A 26,604-nucleotide genomic window follows, 5' to 3' on the forward strand; every position below is an offset into this window, starting at 1 on the left:
TGCATGAAGGAACCAGCAGAGGAACCCAAGTGTGCAGGACCCGGGGCCAAGATCTCCAAGGCTGCATGGATTGGGACTGGGCCTCTTTTGCCCAGATCCCCCATTTTCCAGTAGCGAGGCATTCACACCCAGAAACTGCCCCTGGTGCCATGAACGGCCATGGCTAATCCCATCAAATCAATGGTCAACATCCAGAGACTCTAAAACCAAACTCCCAGAAGAGAGCAATGCAGTCTCTTGTGCCTGCGATATGACCGAGTGACATCTAAGAGCCTAGTTCTTCCTCTTGGAGAACCTAACAAGCTACAGAGAGTCTATTGCCCACTTGGGAGAGCCTGGCAAGCTCCCCATGGCATATTCATATCCCAAATGCAGTAACAGATATATACATACTTCTCAGAGAGCCCGGCAAGCTACTGAGAGTATCCTGCCTGCACTGCAGAACCTGGCAAGCTACCCGTGGTGTATTTGATATGCCAAAAACAGTAACGATAGATCTCATTCTCCTGACTCTGAAAGATCCTCCAATCATTGGGAAAGACAAGTAAGGAAAAGCTGTTAAAATCTCAGGGCTGAGTGTAATAGAGACATTACTGGTGCCCACTTGAGTAAATCAATGAACAATGGGATGACAGTAATACATATATATATGTATATGTATATATGTGTGTGTGTGTATACGCCAAAAACAGTAACAACAAGTCTCACAATGGAGAGGTTACTGGTGTCCACTCGAGCAAATCAATGAACAATAGGATGAGAGTGCTACAGTGCTACATATATATATATGTATATATATACATATATATATATCACTATCACTGTCATCCCATTGCTCATAGATTTGCTCGAGCAGGCACCAGTAACGTCTCATTGTGAAACTACTTGTTACTGTTTTGGACATATCGAATGTCCACGGGTAGTTGCCAGGCTCTGCTGGGCGGACGAGATACGAGATACTCTCCTCTCGGTAGCTTGCCAGGCTCTCCGAGAGGGGCAGAGGAATCAAACCCAGGTCAGCTGCATGCAAGGCAAACGCCCTTCCCATCGCTCCAGCCCATATATATATATATACATATATATATTCTGATTTTTAGAAATCTGACTCAAATAGGCCTGAACACCCTAAAATGATGCCTACCATTGTATATACTGTCTCTGAACCCAAAGTTTCCTATCTGCTCCTAAATACTTTATTTAGCTGAAGAGTGCCAGATGTTTGAGCTAAGTCCCTAACATGAAACAGAAATCAAAGCAAATAAACTGAGAGGGATAAAGACAGGGAATAGGGGAACTTATATGTAGCAGAGAAAAACAAACTAACAAGCCATAACTTTTTTGTTTTTTGAAGATCAGAAGATATATTGTACCCCGGGAGCAAAAATTGCTGAGTTTGAAGAAGCATTTGTAGATAGAGACCAATACTTTGTAAAAATCAAAAAAGAATATTTGTGCTAAAAAGTCATTTGAAGATCCAGAAAAATTAAGTTGAAAAAATAGTCTATAATTTAGGGGGAATTTCAGAAGTAGAAAAGTAAAATGGAAATAAGTGCAAATTAGAGTGGTTGTTAAGGCAGATTCAAGAAGACAAAAATTCTGTACTATTCTTCCTCCAAGCAGGTAAAATCTCATTTATTCTTTAAAAAGAACTGGTTGTGACCAATATATTGCTGTAGCACAATGTCCCAGGACTTCTATGGTTAAGTCAGAAGAAGCCTTGCAACAACTTTTATCGAAGTGTCCAATAAAACCACTATACTACCCAATCTCCATGCTCTGAGAAAGTTTCAAGCAAGCCTGTAGAAAGATCTAAGGTGGAAAGACACTAACAGACTCCATAAATTGCTGCCACCAATTTGCCTCTCCTAAGATTGGCAGTTTTGGAAGTGGGTCCTCTAGCTAGACCACCCAAGACACTCTTGTGATTATAATATAAAGCCAAGATGAAACTATCCCTCACCAGTTCTCTGTTCTAATTTCATATTTGTGAGTCCCCAAAATGATAGTTATTATTTTAAATGGTTTCATTTTGAGATGGTTCATTATATAGCAACAGATAGACAACAAAGAAAAGGGTCAACATTTGACTGATAAAACTTTCAAAAGAGAAATGAAGGGGGGAAAAGGGACACAATAGAAGGAAGGAAACTTTCAACATAATAATTCAAGAAAAATTCCCAGAACTGAACTTCCAGATTTAAACCAAAAGAAAAAAATACCTTATGGCTCAACATAGAGCATTAACGATACCCTATTCTCAGGTATCTAATCATATGGTTTCAGAATCTATGTCAGGGATAAAGAGAAAACCATCCAAACTTCCAAAGAGCAGGAAAAGAGGGTGGGAATGGAGTCACAGGCAAATATGAAGATTCAGACCATTCTTAACAACAATGCTGGAACTCAAAGACAATGAGTAGTTTCAAAGCTATTTAGGAAAAAAAATTTATTTCAAGTTCGGAGTCATATTTTTTCTCATTTTGTAATTTTTTTTAATTGAAATGGTCATAATAGTGTTAACATTTGTTTATCAATGCACAAAGTTATCCCCCTACCCACCTTCCCCACCAAAGTGTCTAAGATTCTCCACCCTGTCCCTATGTCACCTCTGATGTGATCTTCATTTCTCCCACACATCCCTCCACAATTTGGTTATCTGAGCTTTGAAATCCAAGGTCAAGGATTTGTGATCATTTGATGCTGTTTAATCCCTTGTTTTGTATCTCTCTCTCTCTGTATACATTCCACAAGTGAGTGAGATCATATGACATTTGTCATTTTTCCTCTGCTTTTTTCACTTAATCATCTCCAGTTGCATCCATGTTTCAGGAAACTTCATGATTTCATCTCTTCTTATAGCTGAGTAGTATTCCATTATATATATATATACATATATATGTGTGTGTATATATGTGTGTGTGTGTGTGTATACATGACTATCACTATATCACTATCATCCTGTTGCTCATCGATTTACTCGAGCGGGCACTAGTAATGTCTCCATTGTGAGACTTGTTACTGTTTTTGGCACATCGAATACGCCATGGGAAGCTTGCCAGGCTTTGCTGTGTGGGCGAGATACTCTTGGTAGCTTGCCGGTCTCTCTGAAAAGGGGAAGGAATCGAAACTGAACCTGGGTCAGTCACGTGCAAGGCAAATGCCTTACCCGCTGTGCTATCACTTCAGTGTTTTATATACATAACACTGGTGTGGCTTCTGTGGAAAATAGTATGAGGATTACTCAAGAAAATGAAAATGGAGTTCTCATATGATCCAGTAATTTAACTTGGAATCACTGTATCACTGTCATCCCATTGATCAACAATTTTCTCGAGTGGGCACCATTCCAGTCGTCTTAGCCCTGAGATTTTAGCAGCCCAGCAGTGCCGCATTGGAGGCTCTTTCAGGGTAAGGGGAATGAGACCCATCATTGTTACTATATTTGGCATATCAACTGCACCACAGAGAGCTTGCCAGGCTTGCTATGCAGGCAGGATGCTCTCGGTATTTTGCCAGGTAGAGGGAGAACTAGGCTATAGGTCGAGCTCAGGCCGGAATGCAACTGCTTTCAGGACCATTGTTTTATAGTCTCTGAGTCTTGGCTGTTGATGGGATTACACGGTGGGACTTGGGGGCAGTTTGTGGGTGTGGCTGCCAAGCTACTGGAAGATGGGAGGTCTGGGTGGAGGAGGCCCAGTCCTGATCCAAGCAGGCTTGGAGATCTCAGCCCCGGGTCCTGAACACCTGGGTTCCTCTGTCGGTTCCTTCATGAGTGAGGCTCGCCCGAATATATTGGAATATATCCCCCTAAAACAAAACACTATTAATTTAAAAGGAATTATGCACACCTATGTTCATTGCAGCACTCATTACAGTATATGGGAATAACCCAAATGTTCAATGACAGAATTTTTTTTTTCAGTAAAACTGTTTATCAAGTGTATGGAGAGGATTTTTAAAAATTTTTTTCACACAAAATATCAAAGTGGGAAAGTCAAAATAAAGAAACTCTGGTCTCTGGGATGCCACATCAGAGAGATGAAGAAATTATTGAGGCAGATGAAGAAATCCTAAGGGACTAACTGAAAAGCAGAACCTGTAGGACAATGAGGTGGAGAGAAATAGAATCTGTTAGGTTTTCTGGTAGTTTGAACATATTTATTTCACTTTATTTTTATAGAGTTGTTCAGAATAATTTATTAGTTTGAACATGCACTGTCACACTGTTGTTCCATTGCTCATTAATTTGCTCGAGCGGGCATCAGTAATGTCTCCATTGTGAGACTTGTTACTGTTTTTGGCATATCCAATATGCCACGGGTAGCTTGCCAGGCTCTGCCCTGAGGGACGAGATACTCTTGGTAGCTTGCAGGGCTCTCTGAGAGGGACAGAGGTATCCAACCCGGGTCAGCCACAGGCAAGGCAAACGCCCTACCCACTGTGCTATCGCTCTAGCCCGCTCAGCATATTGAAAGTAATTTTTGCCATTCTGGAATTGATTTACACTTCAGTTAGTAATGAGTAAATGAATAAGTAAGCACAAATAAAATGTAGTTAGGGATGTTGCTCAATGGTGAAGTGTATACCTTGTGTACATGAGGCTTAGTTTTGACTCCTCAGCATTAGGAAAATAAAAAGAAAGAAAAGAAAATAAAATAGCAGAAATAAAAGACCAAATCCAAAAGATCAAATCCCTCATCAATGGAAAAGAGACAAGAAAAGAAAAAAGAGGAGGGGAGGGAAGGGGATGGGATGGGAAAGGAGGGGAGGGGAGGAAAGGAGAAGAGAGAGCAAAAATAAAAGTTCAAAGATACAATCCATTCTAAAACTGGCGAAGAATTACATAATAAGGAAATGTAAATTCTGTATTTTATAGATTAAATTAAGATGCTTCTATAATCACAAATATGCAAACATAGATTTTTGAATCTAACATTGGGAAAGCATAATCTGATTATATTTTAGGAAGGCGGGAAGAAAAGTGTGAGTGCCAAGAGTTCTGGATAGTTTAAAAGACCTGAATTTTGCTTGCTAATAAATTAAAGTGAAATCAAAGGGAAGCAAGCAGTCTATTATTCGAACATATGAGAGTAAATTAATATTAAGGTCTACATGAGTTGTTCTCTTCTTTCTTGAGAGGACATTTGTTTGGGAAGAACAGGGTCAGGACTAGTGTGAAGCAAATGAAGTGCCTGTCTCAAAATGAAAATGCGCTACCCTGAGAATGAACATCATCTATTCTGCATCCTGAGCTGTTGACTCGTCCTTGTCCAGGTCTGGGGAAGAACACTGGATGGATACCTTCAAAGTCGTGCTAGTGGGAATCACTATAGAAATGAAGAAGGAAACACAGAACAAGGGAGACATAGGTCACATCTTAATGGATGGACTCACTGGGGGACTTTCAAATCAAATTCTAACAGATGAACAGACTTTAGAAAGGTGGAGAACAGAGAGGCATTCTAGGTTCATAAAGCAGATGCAAAAGAATAAAGATAGGGATATGAACCGGAGGAAGAGATCAAATGTGTAGGATGGAAAACGAAGCAGAATTTAGTGGGACATTTTTATGGATCCTAGATTCTAAAACAATAGACTGATTTCTTAAAGGAATACCTTCTAAAAAACAAAAGAAAGTATTTTAAGAACATGGTGGAGTTCTTGTCTTTTTCCTCCAGATCCTCAAGTCGAAATCTAAAGGTTTTAATTTGTCCATATAATTGGTCGATAATATAGGTCCAGGCGAGGTGGGCAAGGGGTGGAGGGGTGTGAGAGAAGGTGGTTAGATATTTGGCATAAGGGCATGGGAGATGCTTCCTCTTAGGATTAATTTTAATATGAATTTAATGAGTTTTCACAGTGGGACTGAGTGGACGGAAGCCTGCTGAGGAGAGCTTTGTCCCCTGATAAGAAGAAAGTACAAGCTGTTAGGTGCCACGGGACTCTCCCTGCTCCAAAACAAGTTTCCCTGAGTCCCTGGGAAATAGATCAGGAATTTAAGCAGAATTCGTGATGAGTGAGATATGGTTGGGAAAACAAACAAACATTTAGTTCAAGATCCTGTAAAGAAATGTAGACCGTGTTTTGTTTGCCTATTGACTGGCTTAACATAACATTTTCTCAATCTTGGTCCCAGATCAATTTCTGACAGTACAATTGAAGGCTGATACAGGAGGACATTGTCTACGGGGCCAGCCAAGGAAATTGGGAACTTGGTCAGTGGTTGTAAATATCCTCTTGGTATTTTGATTTGTTTACTCTGAAGTGCTCTCTCAGGAGCTGAGAAGGTTCTGGGACACGCTGGCACCAAGTTTGCAGTGGGAAAGATCAGTCGCTGAGATAAGGGTCAGGGTCCGCCTAGAGACGTGCCATGAAAAAAAAGATCTGATTTAGCTATTAAATCCCTCGAAAGGGTGGTGAGTGGCGTGTAACAATGGGGTATTCACAAGAACACTTGGCAGGCAGGAAAGGGATGTTCAAACACAAATTCAACAGAAGCTAAGGAGACTGAAGTGTCACTCCCTCTTCTCCCAAGGACACTGATTGAACCTCTATGAGACTGCGGATGCTGATTCCTCTACTTTCCCTGGCCCTGATGGTGTTGGAGGCCAGATGCTAAAACCAGAGGGTACTAAGCTCTGCCAGAGACCGGTTCCCAGTGAAAATTTAGTGCTAGTCCCTTGGATTTGATATGGGTATTTCTATTGAGTTCTAGAATTCAGGGAGAATGAAGTTATTGATCCTTCTGGTTTTCCAATGACCTAGTGGACTTGACTATTTCAGGAACAATGTTGTTGTCCCCCCCCCAAAAAAAATGAAAAAGAAAGAGTGAGAGAGAGAAAGAGACAGAATGGAGAGACAGACCAGAGATACAGAGAAAAAAATATCAGCACTTATATGTATGGAAATTTATGTTTAAATAAGTATATGAAAAAGGTAAAATCCCAAGGGCAAATCACTAAGATATAAGCAGAGTTCCAGAAGGATGCACATATATCCCAAGAAACACAGACACACAGACACAGACACAGACACACACACACACACACACACACACACACATACACACACACGCACACACACATATCAGAACTAAATAAAAAGAATTCTTCAGTGTCTGTGATTCTTCAATCTGAAATCTCCTGTTTGTATTTAGTATGGAGTGTTTTCCCTTAAAGGATATCCTGTTTGAGATTAGTATTGGCTGGTTCCTCTTAACATCCTTAAAGAAACATCCAGGAAAACTAAATAAACCCCACCTCTTACCCCTCCCATAGCATGCTAAATGATCTATCTGAAAGTGGTCAGAGAGTTTTGTGGTTCAAGAAATTTTCCTCCTGAGGTTTCCACTAGATTTCGCAGAGTGTCTGACAGCTTCTTAATTTTACTATGTAAACCATATATGAGCCCATGCATTACATAGGGAGATGATGTGGCATTGAATCATACCCAATTGAGATCAGTTCCTGGCTTAATTATATGGGTAACTTTAGTTCCCTTGTCTGTCAATAAGGGTAAAAGTTTACCTCACAGGATGATGAAAAAGGATTAAATAAGCAAAAATATGTAAATGCATCCAATTGTTGATGATGGAATTCAGCATACCTAATTATTAAATATTTTTCTCACATCATCCTGAAGCTATCTTACTGATGTTATAGAATTGTAAAAGTAATTGAAAATACAAACTTTTTTTTATTCACTTAGCAATAAATAGTGTACTCTTGATAAACAAAAATCAGCTGCTATTGTTACTATTTTTTCTTGGTTTTTGGAGGCCACACCTGGTGGTGCTCAGGACTTACTTCTAAATCTGTGCTCAAGGATAACTTCAGATAGTGCTCAGGGGACCATATTGGGTGCTTGGAATTGAACTGAGGTTGGCTGCATATAAGACAAATGTCTGACCCCCTGCACTATATATATATACATATATATATATGTATATATATATATGGTCCCTCATTATTGTTATTCTTGACACTGTACTATTTAAGATATCAAATTTCATAAGGAATGTTTTCCTTGCCTCAGATTTTAGAAGTTGCTCTAAAGTGATATAATACCAAGTACCCTGGACACCATATCATATAGGGAATAGGAATTAAGAGAGGGTAAGACAGGGTTGAAGAGATAACACAACAGTGTTTGCCTGTGTTATCCCTAAATATCAGGTTTCGTGAATATCAGGATTCATCCCCAGCCCCCTACATGGTTCCCCAAGCTTTCAAAGAATTATTCCAGAGCCAAGAGTGAGCCCTGAGTAAAGCTCAGCGTGGCACTCATCCCCAGAGAAAGAATGGGATGGGCAAGTTCAATGTCATCAGTAAGTTATGCATTGCTCTCTTGATGGCTATACTTTCTATATGCTTCTTAAAACTAATTTCCCGTACCTCCCCCCAAAGGCCCTCATCCAGCCCCATTATTACTCTGGGCTTTCAATATTGATTGCCTAGTTTACTACAAGTAAACTTTCTCCCTGTTTTCTCTACCTTCACATTTGTATATTTTATTTACACAAAGAGAAATTAGATAATAGGTTTATTTTAAACTCCCTCGTTCTCCTCACCATTGAGCTAAATAAATTGAGCATTATTTAGCAAATATTTCTTTTCCATATCATGGCTATCTACTTCTGAGATTTTGCTGACATGAAATCCTTAAGCCCCTTCTCGCCTTTGCATACTCCAGAGTCAGCCGTCTGCTTCCAACTCCTGATATTTGCCTCTCCTCTATGATCTCTTAGAGTCCATGACTATATTTTATCATATCAGCAACTGGCATTTTAAATGGTTTGATTTTTGTTTCAGATTCCCTCTACCCCAAATCTCTGTATAACATCTTAAAGAGTATCATTATGTCAAAAAATTTTTTTGTATTTCCTTTTTGTGGCAACAGTGTCTGGTACATACAGATCCAATGTATGCTTAATGTGAAGAGACAAATGGGTAAAAAAAAAATTCTGAAGGTTTCTATGAGTTGCCAAATGGTAGCAGTTTGGTTACCTGGAGAACTTTTAAGAAGTAGTAGGACAATTCTCCTTTAAGGATGTTTTGAAATTGCAGACTTGGCAAAGGCAGGTTGATGCATGAGGTGGTACCTGCATTCCAGGTCTTTCTCTGAACTTGAAGCTGCAAGGCAGGTAAAGGTAAATTTTTCAGAAAGAGAGAAGCAGTAAAAACTTCTACTAAAAACACACCCCTTGTAGAGGCAGGCTGGTGGATAGGAGGTTAGTGGTGTTGGAAGAGCCGGAAGGGGGGAAATTAATGGAAGGAAATGGACATGGGTGAAGGGATTGAAACATTATATGTCTAAAGCCCAATCGTGAATAACTTTGTGATTTTACAGTGAAAAGTTAACCATCATAGCTTTAAAAAAAATAACAAAGAAAGAGAGACGCAGATTGAAAAATGAAAGTAACTGTTCTTGAGCACTACCACATTCTTACTCTAACAGGTCAACTAAATATAGTTTGTGGGCCAGAGAGACGGGATGGTAAGTAAGGCCCTTGCTCTGCACACACCAGACTCGGGGTTCAATCCCCATCACCACAAATGGTACCCCAGAGTATCCTCTAGGAATGTTCTCTGAGCAGAAAGCCAGGGGTGATCCCTGAGGACTCATAGGTATACTGCTGAAATAAACAAAAAATATACTATTTGTGTTCATAATAACAATGCAAGTCAGTCTTAAAGCCTGTTTTATGGATGGAAAAAAACTGATCATTGGAGAATTTAACTTTCTAAGATCACTTAATTCGTAAATGACAAAGCCAGGATTTGAACCCATATTCTCCCCGGTTCCTTTACCCATATTACTCCAAGTGAAGAACAGTGTCACACTGAAGAGGTGTGTAGCTTGCCCAGAACAAGAAGAAATGCATAGGGCTCATCTTTCTCAAGCCACTTTTTATAATGATTTAGTGTGTGTGTGTGTGTTTGTGTTTGTGTGTGTGTGTGTGTGTGTTTCGGGGTAGGCGGTTGGCTACACTTCTATTCAAAAAGCACAAAATTAGATACTTATTTGTATATATGTTTAGGATAAAGAGGGACACAAAATATTTCCAGATTCAGAACCGGTTGCCTTGGGCTGGACTCCCAAACTTCCAGGTTCTGCACTTCCATGTTGTGGGCTCATCAGAGTCAACGTGTGGAAAGTTTGAGAAGATTTAGACGGTTATCAAGAAAGCAGCAGATAGGAGCAATAGAGTATAGCAGGAAATGGGGCCAACACGGTTCAGCCCTCAGTACCCTGTGTGGTCCCCTGAGCCCACCAGGCGTGATTCCTAAGTGCAGAGTCAGGAGTAAGTCCTGAGCACTGCGGGGTGTGCCAAAAACAAATAAAAGCAAACCAAGAGGGAGAGGGAGCCTGAGGCTGCAGGACTTCTGCCTATCCAGACTCCAGCTGTGACACACATGGTCCAGGGAGGGAGAAGCAAACAGCAGGAGCCCATCTGCACACTCAAAAGCTTGAACTTGCTCAAGAGATTTCCAAACCCCGAGTCCAGGACCCCACCCCTTCCCAACTGAGCTGCACACTCTGACTCAGAGAGGGCCAGGAGAGCCAAGGAGACTGAGCAAAGCCTGTGGCGTCTGGATTTTCTGGAACAAGAACCTAGAGGAAAACAATTGAAATATTACTTTTCAAGCTGATCTCAGAAATTCAGTTAGAAATGATTTACTGTTGAAGTTCCACCTCCATTGACAGCCCGCCACCAGACACAGCCTTTCTTGGGTCGGAGGCATAGAATTGTTCAGCAAACTTTAATGTTTTGTTTTTATTTTTAATTTCACATTTTACAAGTAGTATCCCTGTCACTGTATGGCAGTCATCCCGTTGTTCATTGATTTGCTCCAGCAGGCGCCGGTAACGACTCCATTCATCCCTGTCACATGCTAGTGTAGACCGATGGAGTATTGGGGGCACTTTCAGGATCAGGAGAATGAGGACCATTGTTGTTACTGTTTTTGGCATATCGAGTACGCCATGGGTAGCTTGCCAGGCTCTGCCGTGTACTCCTAACAGTGATGAAATTTTAAATTTTGAGAATTTCTACTATCTGCAATGATATTATTATATCAAAATTTAATAATCTGATTTTTTAAGCACATAGCATTATACTTGAGAATAATCTATAGTTCAGACTATAAAACCTAACCCTTTAATTTATCCAAGAAAATAAAACAATTTCAAAGATATATTTATAAGCATAACCTCTTCCCATCCAAACCTAATCAAAATTGTGAAAGTAATGATACTTAATTTTCACTTTTTTGAAAACAATTTAAGTATGCATTATACATACAAATAAAGATAACATTGGTAAGTTACTCTGTTAGATGATAAAGCTGTAAGTTACTTTCAGAAGATAAAGCTAAACTTTTCTTCGAATGATATCTTGGTGCTTTGGGGATTAAGGAGGAGGAATGGAGTATTGATCTTATATTGCCTGCTTAGGAGAAAATACTCTTATTCATTAGTACAATTACAGTGCTACAGTATATTTAATAATCTCCTGAGGGTTCTATTTAAGAACTGCTTCATGCTGGTTATTAATTACAAGTAGTACTCATATTTATTCTACTTCAAGATATTAATTTTTTCATATTTTAATATCTCTAATCTCAGTGTCTGAAAATTCATAATGTGTTATCAACTAATGGGTCCTGGTTTCATTTTCTTTTTTGGCATTGTAATAAATAATAGTGTGTTTTGCTATGACTTGCTAGAGTCAAATTCATTGTGCTGAGCTTTTTCTTCCGGGTTTTGAAGTTTCTACATAAGCACTGTACATCAGTGTAAGTGTAATGAGTTTAAATAGTATCAGCTGTTGAAAGTAGTATTCTTATAAAAATCTTCAAATGAAGCACTATAAACTAAAGAAAAAAAAGAAACTATCTTGGTTGAGGCGAGAATAGAACCCCTTTCACCAAAAAAGAAAAAAAAGTGCACTGAGTCTGCTCTGATATTCTGTCCCCAGAGACATCACCAGGACATATGGCAGATTAAATAGACAAACTAGAAGGTATACTTACAAGATACAGTATAAGTTTAATATTGATCTTATTTTAATTTTTTATCTTATTTTAAAATTCCATGTATTCTCCAATTTTTAATTGACAAAAAGTCCCTGTGTCAGTCATAAAGCCTTATAATACTACTAATCTTATAGATAAGTGCTTAACTTTCACCAAAACCCCACAAATATGAAAAAATATACTGTACTTGAAGCAGCATTAAATCAAAATTAGTAACTGTATATACACAAGTATTCTAATTGATTAATCACTTGATAAATGTAAATAGAAAAATAAATGTCCTCATCAAAATAAAATACAAGATCAACAAAAGTTGAAGGAGAAATCTACTATAAACAAAAAAGAATAAAAGATGCATGTATGATCTGGGTCTTTGAGAAAGAACAATATCTAAAATTAACACTAAGGTAAGTAAATAACCGCAAACTCCCTTAAAGAGCAGGAGTGAAAATGGAAATAACCAAGCCAAACCAAAAAAAAGAAAAGAATGATAAGATTTTTGGAGGGCTGGAGAGATTATACAGCAGTCAAAGAACTTGTCTTCCATATAGCTGACCCCAGCTGGAATTCCAGCCACCTCATGGTCCTCCAAGCTCTACTATTGAGTGCTCCCTGAGCACTGCTGCACATGGCCCAAATACCAAAGAATAAAACGATTTAACCAGCAGAAGCACAACAAACTTGATGGGGAAGTTGCAGAAAAGCCACCAAGTTCAGTGAGTGAAAACAGTAACACAAAAGGCTCAACCAGCACCAACCAGCTCAGTAATTCCTCAGCAATGACTTTAGTCACACCATTGTAAGATACAGCAGTGATCACAAATTGACTTTTACTTATCTTTTTTATGGTAATGCCTCATGTTGCAACAAGCAACATGAAATAAATTTATCCTGGTGGGAGGGCAGACTTGGGGGTTGGGCGGGAAACTGGGGACATTGGTGGAGGGAAGCTCGCACTGGTGTTAGAGTTGGCTTTGGTACATTGGATGTCTGAATGCCTGAAATGACTGTATTAAGAACAGAGTAAATCATGATGCTTTAATTTTTTAATTAAAAAATGAAATATTTGCAAATTTCTATATGAATATACTTTAAATCCTGGAAGAAATGAACTCTTTATGAAATATAGAGACAAAATCTACTGAAGAAAAATAACATTAAGGAAACCAGTTATAAAATTTGTCAAGGGATAATCAAATTTTTTAAACCCAGTAGAAGGAGGAGAATGTGCCTCATGTAGCAAGCACTTGCAAGGCATGTTCAAGGCCCCGGGGTCTGTCCCAGGCACTGTATATCTCCACTAGCACCATAGGGTGTGGACCTGAGCCATATGAATACCAGATCATATTTCCTTATGACAAAATAATAATAATAATAATAAAGCAAAAAAATCCAAGAAATATAGCAAGAATGTTTTATATAATAATCTATGTAGCTTAATATAATTATTAATTGGTCATCATAGCACAGCAATTGACAAGTCACCTTAACTATATATAGCAATGTAAAAATAATGAAATAAATAATACAAAGTTTTGTTTAGGAGTATATTGTGTAACAGTGTATTATAAGACCATCTGAAGCTTATTAAGAAATCCAATAGTGGGGGCTATAGAGATAGTACAGTGTATAAGATGTCAACGCTGGTTCAAACTGCAACAACACATATGATCCCGTAAGTCCCTCAGGAGTGATCCCTGAACACAGCCAAGATTAAACCCTAAGCACGTCCAGGTGTGGTCTCCCTTCAGAAAGTATAGAAATAAGTCCAAAGATACTTCAGTGTGAAGAAGTATATTCTTTCCAGAGAGATTCCATAGGGAATTTAGACTTAGAAAAGTCATAGAACCATAAGTCATATTCCACTGGATTCCATTTTAGACTTCTTTAAAATATATTTATTTTAAGTGATATTTTAAATGGCTCTAAGAAAAACACTAGTGCTAAGAGGAAGGGAATTGTGATGAACAACGGTAAATTTGTCTTTCATGAATGAAAAGAGTCTGCATTACAAAAGGAGTCTAATCATCAGCATGAGATGTGAAGAGGGATTTCAGAGCTGTGGGGGAGAATGTGAAGCTCCTCAAAACCATATTCTTATTAAGTCTGAGACTGTACTAGCATGAAAATTAAAAATAACAAATGAAGCAGCTAATGAAAACTAAATGGAACCCGTGAGGGAGCAACATTTAGGCACAATGGGAAAATAGCATATTCTGCACCATGAAGGAACTTGGGTTGGAGTATTGAGTTAAAAGAGCCCAAAAGAAGAGGGTTTGGAAGCAGATGAAAGCCTGTGATCACCGCCATCATCTCCTTCCAGCTGGTCCAGCACAGGGCCTGGAGAACACAGTGATAGGAACGTTAGTAAAGAGAAAATTGTTCACTTCATCTGAGGTCACGTGTCCGGAAAAGAATGCCTGCAGGCTATGTCCATCTTTACCACCTTGTGGAGAGTATCTCGATGTGAAGACCACAGATAATAGACTATTGCTTCTCAAATCATTACTAGAAAAGTAATCACGCTTGGATATTGTGGTAATATCAAGTGGTGATAAAAAATTTATAAGCCTCAAAAGAGTTCAAAGAGCTTGTTTTTATAAGCCAAAAAAAAAAAGGTTTTGTAAGTCATCACACTAGTGGACATAAATTGCTCATTTCAATAGAGGCTGAAAAGTTAGAATGGATTATTATTTAGTGTGGGAAAGTGTAATATCTTAAACTATGCTACCTGCTTAACAGTAAATTATTATAATTTTTTAATTAAAGGGGAAAAAAATCCATGCAAAGAAAATGTCCCACCCACTGTGCTATCACTCCAGTCTCAAGAGCTCTGTTCCTTAGACCAGTTCTTAGATTTTGTTGTTTCTGGGCATTTATTATCCCCTTACTATGGGTGCTGCTTATACTTTCTGTTATCAGTATGGATTGCGTTAATGAGCACTCTAAGCTTAAACCACCCTTATATTTCTAAATATAAGCTTAGCTTGATGACTTGATTTGTTATTTATACGTTGTTTTCAAATTGTTTTTATTAATTTTACTTAGAATATTTGCTCTGTGATTCACCTGAAGCTATCTTATATTTATCTTATTTTGAGATCAAAATTAATGAGTTTACTTTATTTTAATAAAATTAGAGACAGCCCTAATAGTAGAACCGCCCTGTAAATCATGCATGGCTGGAAAGATTCTTTGGTTGACTATATTTTTTCCAAAATTCGAGTAAAAAATTTAACATGCCACAGAGTCAAGGGAATTAATGAGCTTTCTGTGTGGACTGAGAAATTACCCAAAATAAATGTAGTCCAAAGAAACCACAAGTAAGATTGAAAGGCATTAAATTAAAATGAGAAATGATGTAATTAGATTATAGAATAGTAGAAAGACATAATTTAAGGAAAAGAATTTTTCCTGAAATTTATCAGAACTAATAAAAAACTCACACAGCAGAGCCTGACAAACTCCCAGTGGCATATTCGATATTCAAAAAACAGTAACAATAATGGGTCTCATCCCCCTGACCCTGAAAGAGCTTCCAATGCAGCCCTGTTGGGAAGGATGAGTAAAGAGAGGCTGCTAAAATCTCAGGGCTAGGACGAATGGAGACATTATTGGCGCCCGCTCGAGCAAATCGATGAACAACAGGATGACAGTGATGAGAGTGATACAGTGATACTAGAAAAGACAAATTAATCAATTGAATAGTACAATCTCTAAAAGTATGCCCAAATATATATGTGCATATAGGAGGAAACATGCACAAATACCTGTGATGAAAAACATATCAGCTATCATAACATATTACAGTAACTAGCAATCTATTTAAAAGTATTAATAAAGGTAAATGCCTATCCCTAAGCTTAATCAAAACTAAATTACAGGTATAAGAAAGATTATGAGCAAATCTTTAAAATTCTGAGTATGCTAAAAGATAAACATAGGTATATTTTACAAATTAAGTTTATACTGAATGAGTTCCTTCCAATAATTTTACAAAATTTAAAGGCCATAAATTTAAGATAGCAATTGTATCTTGTATCACTCACTTGTATCACTCATCGTCCCATTGTTCATCAATTTGCTTGAGCGGGCACCAGTAACGTCTCCATTCATCCCTGTCACATTCAGGGTCAAGGGAATGAGGCCCATTTCCATAACAAAAAAATTTTAATGTATGAGTACCACAGCCAGGTCATCACAATAACAACAATAACAGTGAAAGGGAACAATGGAGAAGTAGATCAATAGTTTTATTAATGCCATTAAACCACAAAAAAGCCATGAGTAAAGACTTAAAACAAGTTGGGGATAATATCCTCATAAAAATATTATTTTATCATGTGGGTGTAACATTTTTGTGGAAATACTTTCTAATGCAGACACTCACACACACACACACACACACACACACAAACGCACACATGTACTATGATGGCACCATAGCACTATGGACAGTTCTGGATGGACTGTGGCACTTTGGTCTAATGGGAAAATTTAACCTAGTTTATATGAAATTAAAGAGTAAATTTGGCATTGGAAGGTAGGATAGCAGTTAGGGAGCCTGAGTCACATGGACCCACTCAGGTTTGATTCCTGATACCACTTGGTCTTATGAGGAATATGGGGAGAAATAAGGGGGGGGCATAATTAGCACTGCTGGGGTAACTGGGTAATCCCTGGCCTGAGCAGCGCTACAGCCTCAGGCTCATGCAGGGAAACACAGGTCCAGCAACCAATAATTGCCAGTGGGGTTCCCAGGTCTCTTCAGCACCACTTGGGAGTCCCCAACCCAAAATTCTAAACTTAGAGTATACATATTTTATATGTTGTAGTAATACAAGTTCCCTATTGCCTAAAGAATAAATTAAATTCACTTATTATTTCATCATGTAGCACTGTCATCCAGTTGTTAATCTATTTGCTTGAGCAGGCACCAGCAACGTCTCCATTGTGAGACTTCTTGTTATTGTTTTTGGCATATAGAATACGCCATGAGTAGCGTGTCAGGCTCTGCCATGCCGGTGGGATACTCTCAGTAGCTTGCTGGGCTCTCAGAGAGGGACAGAGGAATAGAACCCGGGTTGGCCAAGTGCAAGGCAAGCACCCTACCCGCTGGGCTATAGCTGCAGCCATTGTATGAACAATACTCAGCTATTAAACAAAGCAAGGGAGGAACATAAATAGTGATAAGGAGAAATGTTCAACCTGTTTTATGTAATAAAGCAAATAATGTACAGAACACTGCTTAGAGTAAGTCCACTTTAATTTTTGTTTTTGGACTACATCCAATGGTACTCAAGACTTATATAAGGTTCTCTGCTCAGGGATCACTCCTGGCAAGGGACCATTTTTAGTGCTGGGGATCAAACCCTGATTGTCAGTGACCAGGCAAGTACACAACCTGCAATACTATCTTTCTGGTCTTCCATTTTAATATTTAAAAGCTCACGAGTGTTTGTTTCTACCTAGGAAATCTTTGCAAGGGTAGGTAGAAGTGGGTAAAGATGGTTACCTAGGGAGAATTGAGCTAAAAGCAAAGGTTGGACACTGGTCTTTCACTTTATAGTCTGTTTTATACAGATATCAATATTGCTCATGATTCTTTTAATTTCAAGAAACTACATTTTTGGCAGACATATGGTAGATAATTTAGACTCTGACAGCTGAACAGTCCCCAGGATAAGGTTCTACACTCTAGTACAGTACAGCTATGTGCTCTCCACCTTGGGGTCAGGGAGGATACTTCCCCCTTCCTCCAACCAGTTCTTGTTTATCTTATCAGAATCAGAGAAATTAGATACCCTCAAAGGAGGAAGACTTAAACACCAAAATTAGAGGGCAGAGACAAAGCACTGGGGAGTTATACCACGGCACAGAGCCAGGAGTAAATGCTGAGCGCCACTGGGTGTGACCCCAAAACACAACAAAATAAAAAGCAAAACTGAGACTCTCTTTACTCATCCTTCCCAATGGTGCCGCATTAGTGGCTCTTTCAGGGTCAGAAGAATGAAAGAATTAAGTGGTCATTAGGTTTTTCTCCCTACTTTACTTTGTGTTGTTGTTGTTGTTGTTGTTGTGATGACTGGAGGTCACACACACATTCATTTGTGGTGCTCTGACTCTCAGTCATAGTGCTAAGGGTTATACATGTTAGTTGATACGCTATGCATCATGTAATGTAATATGTAAATAATATAGCCAATAACATTAGACACATTCGTTCAGTTGTAGGGTTCGTGTGCATTCTGGTCATAGAACTCACTAAGGGTGGCTGTGTTGCTCACACATGTTCTGTCTGGGGGGGACACACCCCCCAGTCTATGCCCCTGATATTTCACACTGCATCTGAGATGGGGGGCCTAGACAGCAGAGCTACCAGGACCAGAGCAGACACATGTGGGTGGCACTGGGGATCAAACTCAGGGCCTCATACTGAGGCAGATGCTTTGAGCCTGAGATACCTGATGGGGTCCATGGAACTTGTCCAAGATTACATGCCTAGTAAAACAATTAAGGATTTGAATGTGGCTCAGTGCTTCATATTCTGTGTGTTTCTTAACATAAACAACAGGCAGACAGTAGAGTAATATGATTATATTGCCAAGAGCCTGCAGGAAGTGAAAGGAAACAGCACTTGGACATCAGTGCAGATGCCCAGACCCTGGGGGAATTCTTTGCCTCTATCAGATACCTCCCTAACCCAGAACTCGATGCACAATTTTTGCCACTCTGTGCCTCATCCTACACATCCAAGAACATCCTAACTTAGGCTCCTAACCACACAAAAACACAGAGGTAGCAACCCTAAATTGCAACGGTCATGATGGTAAACCCATCAGGCTTAATGAGTAAAGGAGCTAGCCCGATGACCCAACGAGTAATAACAGCTATATAACCTCTCCGGTGAGGAATTTAGGATGGAATTGTTCGGGATGCATAAGGAGCTCAAAGAAACAATAGAGTAATATGGTTATATAAGTTCTTGAAGAATGACGAGACATTGAATTTGAGAGAAGTCACACATGCTATTAAATGAAGAAAGTTTTGTCATGAACATGATCACTTTGGTTTGATTTAAAAAGAAATCTGTTGGCTAGAGAGACTGCCAAGCCAGGTTCTATCCCCAGGACTACATATGGTTCCCTGAGTTTTGCCCGTAATGATCCCTGATTATAGAGCCAGCAGTAAGCCCTGAGCATTGCTGGGTATAGCCAGTCACAAAACAAAACAATCAGAGGTTGGAGGCGCCCCATGCGGGAGTAACATAAGGATTGAGAAGTGTTACTTCTACCTGGGGCCTATCTACCCCAGCCATGGCATGATGTTCATCCGTAGTGATTGCAAAGTGTTCAGATTCTATAAATCCAAGTGTGATAACAACTTTAAGAAGCACAACCCTCACAAAGTCAGGTGGATGAAAGCCTTCAGGAAAACAGCTTACAGTGGATAATTCATTTGAATTTGCAAAATGACGAAATGAACCTATCAAGTACCAGTGATAGCTATGGAATAAGACTATTGACGCAATGAAGAGAATCGAAGAGATCAACCAGAAATGGCAAGCTAAATTTGTAATGAACAGGTTGAAGAAGATATCACTGTATCACTGTCACTGTCATCCCATTGCTCATGAATTTGCTCGAGCAGGCACCAGTAACGTCTCCATCGTGAGACTTCTTGTTAGTGTTTTTGGCATATCAAATACGCCACAGGTAGCTTGCCAGACTCTGCTGTGTGGCCAGGATACTCTCGGAAGCTTGTCGGGCTCTCCGAGAGGGACAGAAGAATCGAAGCCAGGTTGGCTGCATGCAAGGCAAACGCCCTACCCGCTGTGCTACCACTCCTTCAAATGAAAGGTTTGAAAATTCACCTACATTGCTATTTCCAAAGCACACGTGAGTGTAGATGTTAGGTTGTATCTCAGTGTTAAACCTTCACTGACAGATATACTTATGTAAGTCTTGAAAATTCTGTTGTAAGTAGAAAGGTTCATTGAGATAATAAAGTGGTCAGACTGTTTGGATATTGGCAGCATTTACAAATAATTGATAACTGATATGGCTCAGTTGTATATAAAACATTTTTGCCGTAAAATAGTTCCTTTGTTAATGTTGTAGAAGGGAAATACAATAAAGAACTAACAATCTGTGATGCTTAAGTAAGTTTTTATTCCTTTTTCTTTCATTGAGCTCTCAGAAAATTATAGTAGGCTCATAAATTGAGAGCTAATTATATTGAACTATTTTGACCTAATTTAATTGGTCCAATAGGTTGGGTAAGAGTTGAAGAGTGCCATCTGTGGAATATAAAATAACAGAGTAGGAAACTAACACCCAAAAATAGTAGTATATAATACAAGGAGGTTGGCTCCATGGCTTGGAAGCTGGCCTCACATGCTGGGGTAAAGGCAGTTCGGAGAGAGTAGGGAACACCAAGTAAAATGTGGTTGGGAATCCCACGCCAAGAAGAGAGATGCGTGCTGAAAGTAGACTCGAAACTGAACACGATGGCCACTCAATACCCCTATCGCAAACCACAACACCCAAAAGGAGAAAGAACAAATTGGAATACCCTGCCACAGAGGCAGGGTGGGATGGGTGGGGGGAAAGGATTGGCGCGTGGGAGGGATACTGGGTTCATTGGTGGTGGAGAATGGACACTGGTGGAGGGATGGGTTCTCTAACATTGTGTGAGGGAAACACAAGCACGAAGATGGGTAAATTTGTAACTGTGCCCTCATAGTGACACACTTATTTAAAAATAAATTTAAAAAAGTTAAAAAATAAGAGTTGAAGAGTGTCTCCCTGAATTGGCACAACATTGTGTAACTTAGATAATACTCAACACTAACTTGAGATTGTTTCTCGTAACACAGCTCTTTTTCCAGTTTCACAGTGATTTTGAAGCAAGGGGGTCATGTGCATTTAAGAAAGTTTTTACTTTCCTGTAAAACAAACAAAAAAACCCAATCAGAAGCCATTTACTTTCCACTTACTATTCCGTAATCTCTAGTTGGGGTTGGTGGGTGGCCTTACATCATTTTCCTCATTCAGAATACAGAGTCTTCTAAACAAGAGGGAGTGTTGCGGGGGCAAAATTTAGGAAGTCAGCGGAGGCTGTAGTTCTTTTCCCACATGGGCCTCAGAAACTGGGTTGGGGAGGGGGGCTTCTCCAAACTAAGAACTGCTCACATCTGCAAATAATCTTCTTAGCCAAAATTGTAGTCAGTTATTTTATTGTTGCCCACATGCCTGTAAAGACGGATAAAGGAAAGCAAATAAAATAAATTATAAGAGGCTGCCTGGGATAAGGAAAGCAGGGAGTGGGTGGGAAATGAGAGCTGAAGTTCTCTGCCTGCCGATGCACCACACACAATGGGGGTGTGTGCAGAAAGCGTTGGTGCCTGTACCCACTCGCGGAAATGAGAGACTGGGTTCACACAGCTGTCCCCTCCATCCCTCCGGCACTTGGCCCAGAGGGAGATGTTTTCCAGATGGATTTCTCTGAAGGAAGAAATGGCTTCGAAGGCAGATCTTGGCCACAATGCATGGCTATGCATGCAGCCAACCCAGGTTCGATTCCTCTGCCCCTCCCCGAGAGCCTGACAAGCTACCGAGAGTATCTCGCCCACACAGCAAAGCCTGGCAAGCTACTCGTGGCATATTTGATATGCCAACAGAAACAACAAGTCTCACAATGGAGATGTTACTGGTGCCTGCTCGAGCAAATCAATGAGCAACAGGATGACAGTGACCGTGACAGTGATGCTCTCAAGGCATGAAGGGAAATGTTATTTGGGAGAAACAGCAAGAGGGCAGAGGTTGCCTTTCTCAATGAAGGACTGACCCTCAGTTTTGACAGGAACAGCTTGGTGGCATCATGTTTAATAGGAAAAGACCCGCTCACCACATGTTCTGGTTGCTATGGACAATGTTCTGAGAAGGCCACAACAAAGGCTGAAGAGTAGCCACTGGGGAAACAAGGATGTGAGGTCTGACCCCAAAGAAGGGGAACTTGTATCCCCTTGGCTGGCTGGAGTGTCTGAGGTCCTCAGAAGCAGCTATGGAGTGACCAGGGAGATAGTTGAAACTCCTCTGCTCAGCTGTATCTTTCACTCCAAGAAGCGTGGCTCGAGTACTTACTCAACTTGGGGGACATAATTAATGACCGCAGATCTCCTGTGGCCATATTTAAGCATAATGGAAGGCTTTGTAGCACTTTTTAATAGTACAAGTCTCCACCTTACCCCCTCAGGGTGTTCATTGGCCCTTCAGCATGAGGCTGTGCTCTGGAGGGAGGTGAGAAGCAAGCATCTTTCCAGATATGATCATGAACGCTCCAGTAGGCTCCTGTGGGAGAGTAAAAGTCCTATTTCAACCACAAGTAGGTGTATGTCAGAAGTCAGAGGCTATTTTCTTTTGTTTAATCGAAAAGATTTATTCCATTAATACAGTAATTTTATTTCTATGAATTAATTCCATAATAAAATATAAACGTGTATAAAGGGGCTGGAGCAATAGCACAGCAGGTAGGGTGTTTGCCTTGCACGCGGCCGACCCGCATGCAAACAATTCCCAGCATCCCATATGGCCCCCTGAGCAGCGCCAGGAGTAATTCCAGAGTGCAGAGCCAGGAGTAACCCCTATGCATCGCCAGGTGTGACCCAAAAAAGAAAAAAAAAAGTGCATAAAATGCAGGTGTTATTCAGAATTTAACTTTAAAAAAATAATCAAATAATTTTATAGTAATTGTGGAATCAGAAAAAAACATATCGGGTAGAGAATCATGTAAAAACATTGCAAAATTTTCCCTAACAGACAATCCTAGCTATTTTTTTTATAGAGTCACTGTGAGATACATTTATAAAGCTTTCATGATGGAGTTTTAGTCATAAAATGATCGAACACCCATCCCCCCATCAGTGTACATTTTCCACTACCAATGTCTCCAGTATTTCCCCCCATGCCACCCCTTCTCTTGCAGAGGCTATCTTCTTTTCTGTTCCCCACCTCACCCCCCCTCTGAGAAAAGAGAAACTGAGGACCCACATTGCTGAGGCTACAGGGTCAGTGTAGCTGCCTAGGGAGTTTCCAGGTTCATGTTAGAAGTCAGTATTGCTGATGCAAGTGGTGACAGAGTGTCCGCAGCAGGGGGCTACTAATCAAAAGCTGAAGATTAAGGGATCCGCCTTCTGGAGCCCTTGCAGCAGAATAGAAGGCAACAAGCATTTGTTCTGTCACCTGGCTTACACAGGGTGCTGGAGAACACTAATGGTAGCAGTATTCTGAACTAAAACTACTATGCCAAGGTCCCGTTTCTATCCCACAGCTGATCGCCACGTCCTCTGATGTCAAGCTTGAATCTGACTACCTTCTATCCTGATGCTATGAGAAACCCAGGCATTTACCAGTTCCCTTGCCCCCAGTATTTCTCAGACTCCCCAAGGCAGGTTGGCACGCCTCTCAGGTCCATGCCGTTTGTCCCATGTCACCTCAGTCAACTCTCTGAGATTAGATCTGCTTTCTGTAGAAAGAACTTCTTAGTATCTCATGATCAGTGTATTAAAAAGTCATTGCCCCAATAATGGGCATCATTCTACCTCTATTTTATATTCAAGCACAAGCAAGACCACTCCATAATGGAAATCACTTTGTGAAAGCAGTTACAACATACACAGAGAAAAGTAAATGCTGCATTCTGGGTGTAGCTATTCCCAGGGTTCACAATGGTACCCCCATCCCTACTTACTGCTTCTGAGTGTTTTAGAATCAAGTAATTGTCCTAAAGAGACTCTCTGGACCACATCTTCCTTCCTTAGAGCCCAGGATATCTAAATTTTCTAGGTAATTTCATGTGCCTAACCCCAAAAGAAAAGAAAACAATCTCAGTGATATGATTCTGAACACAACACAGTCTATTTTTAAAGATATATGTACAGCAATTTTATTCCAATTCTATTTCTAATTTTTTCAAGAATGTGATCTTGATCAAGGTATTTTATTTTTCATTGGTTTCCTTATCCCTAAATTGAGACTGAGATATCACTGTATCACTATCATCCTGTTGTTCATTGATTTGCTCTAGCAGGTGCCAGTAACATCTCCATTCATCCTAGCAGCTTCTCTTTACTCAACAGTGCCATATTGGAGGCTCTCTCAGGGTCAGGGGAATGAGACCCATCATTGTTACTGTTTTTGGCATATCGAATATGCCACTGGGAGCTTGCCAGGCTCTGCAGTGCAGGCAAGATACTCCCAGTAGCTTGCCAGGTTCTTCGAGAGGGAGAACTAGACAATAAGAGGTTGGTTCCAGGAGCTTTGTTTTATAGTCTCTGGGTCTTGGCCGTTGATGGGATTACACAATGCCGGGAGCAGTTTGTGGGTGTGACTGCCTAACTACTAGAAAAAGGGGGATCTGGATGGAGGGGGCCCAATCTCTATTTGAGCAGGTTTGGAGATCTCAGCCATGGGTCCCGCATATCTGGGTTCCTCTGCTGGTTCCTTTATGCATGAGGCTCATCCATGGCCTTGAGCATGGCTGTGGCTGGGTTCTGGAGGTCTTCGGCTGCCATGGTTCTGCTCAGGGTGGGGAGAGAAACTCAACCCGCCCCCCTCCGAGGGGCCCTGGTGAAGACAGAGATATAACATCAAGAACAATGAAAATACTAGAAATCATATTAAGTGGCTTATATAAATTATACATAAAGTTGCTATTGACATAGAATAAACAATCAATAAAATATGACTGCTGTTATAACTATTGTCATTGTTAATATTGTGATAACAGAGAACTAGAGCTAAGCCTACCTTTCCACTCTGCACTGGAATTTCTGGATAAAACTAAAACAAAAAATATATAGAAAATTTAGTCTTGTACTCACAAAAAATGAGTCCTACTTGATGTACAGACAGAGAAAAACTTGAGATCTAGTAAGTTTGTGAGAAATTCTATGTAAACATTTAAGGAAGAAATAAAATTAATTTTAGTCAAACTCTTTCAGAGAAGAGGGAAATAAAGGAAGCAACTTAGTCTTATACTAAGTTCCTCACTGGTTGGGGAATTTCCTTCCCTTTCCCTTCTATCATCCAGTAAATCTTTCTATTTACAAAAAGGAAAAATAGAAATAAAGAAGCAATTCTAGATACATATTTGGAAACCTATGTAATCTTGATGCTGAATTAAATGCACCAAGTCTTTATTAAAAGATAACATAGATGTAAATATTGTAAATGTAATATTACTAAACCAGGTCAGAGAGATAGAATAATGGGTATGGTGCTTGCCTTATATGCGGCTGACCTGAGTTCAAATTCAGGTACCCCATAGCCTGCCATGAGTGATCCCGAGCACAGAGTCAAGAGCACCACCGGGTTGGTCCAAAGAGTAGAAAGAAGGATGCCTACTACAAGGTAGAAAATAATTCAGTGCTAGATATGTAGTAGTTGGGCGCCTTGAGGCAAGCGGATCTCATTCGAGACGCAGCTCGCTTTTACTAACATCCCTTTTCATCTCTTTGTTTTACATAGTCAGACAACTCAGGGCCAGTCTGATGAAAGGTCAAGTGGCATCTTTGTATCTCCAATGCCCTCTGTGCTTTGCAGAATAAGACTATTATAAGTATCTGCTAGAGATAATAATTCAGGGAACCGTAATCCCAGAAGCAGCACTAATAAGCTTTATTATTCTTCCTTATCCTCTCATCATTAGAGTGGAATGTTTTTTAAAAATACTGAGATGATGAGAGTTAAATCTCTCAACAGACTCATAGTGTGTTGACTTTACTCTTCCCTGTACTAGTGAAATTAACTTAACAATAATTTCCTGACTGGGGAAGTAATAGGACAGCTTCACTTTCCCAGGCTTCCTCCCTCTTTTTTGGTGCATTCTCATGTTTTTTTTTGTTCATACCCTTCTCTTCTTCCTCAGGTTCTACTATCTGACTTGACGGGGCATTATTTTCACAATTTACCATTGTTCTCTTCTTTCTATCCTTAGAGTACAGTTAATAAAAGTTTAAAAGACTGCAGGACTTAATCCATCAGAGGCTACAGTTATGTATAAGACATTCGACTTAAAGACAAAGGGAAATGAGTTTGAAATTTAAATTAAACATAATCTTAACATCCCTGCCTACCACAACTTCAGAAGAGCACACATTTCTTGTTTCTCATTTTCCATTGTGCTCCCAGCTTCACAAATTCAGTTTCCTTAGGAAAATTTCCTGCAACTCTGGGAAGCCTCTATATGTTCTTTGAATGAAGGCAGATCTGAATGAAGCTGCATCAAAAAACAGGAAACCACAGAATAATAAGGATCTGGCTTTTACATTGTTTACATAATTTAGAAATTATCTTACATAATTACTATTAATATATGCCATATGTTATTGTAGGGACATAATTATGGCACATCATTAAAGTATATAGTTCATAAATTACCTTTCATAAATATGGATCCTAAGAAACCCTAGAGAGTATAATCCACTTAATGCTAAACTCCATTCAAATTGGAGATCTGCTTATCCTAAGAGAAAGACAGGAACATTTTCTTTTCCTGTGAACAT

At 39.7% G+C, this 26,604-nt stretch overlaps 1 pseudogene; it reads right to left on the minus strand.

The window, feature by feature from the left end:
• The window catches only part of LOC129403517 (cyanocobalamin reductase / alkylcobalamin dealkylase-like), a 123,937-nt pseudogene that overhangs the window by 68,335 nt on the left and 28,998 nt on the right, over nt 1–26,604 (minus strand).

This window comes from Sorex araneus, chromosome 3 (genome assembly GCF_027595985.1).
Source record: "Sorex araneus isolate mSorAra2 chromosome 3, mSorAra2.pri, whole genome shotgun sequence".
Lineage (NCBI taxonomy): Eukaryota > Metazoa > Chordata > Mammalia > Eulipotyphla > Soricidae > Sorex > Sorex araneus.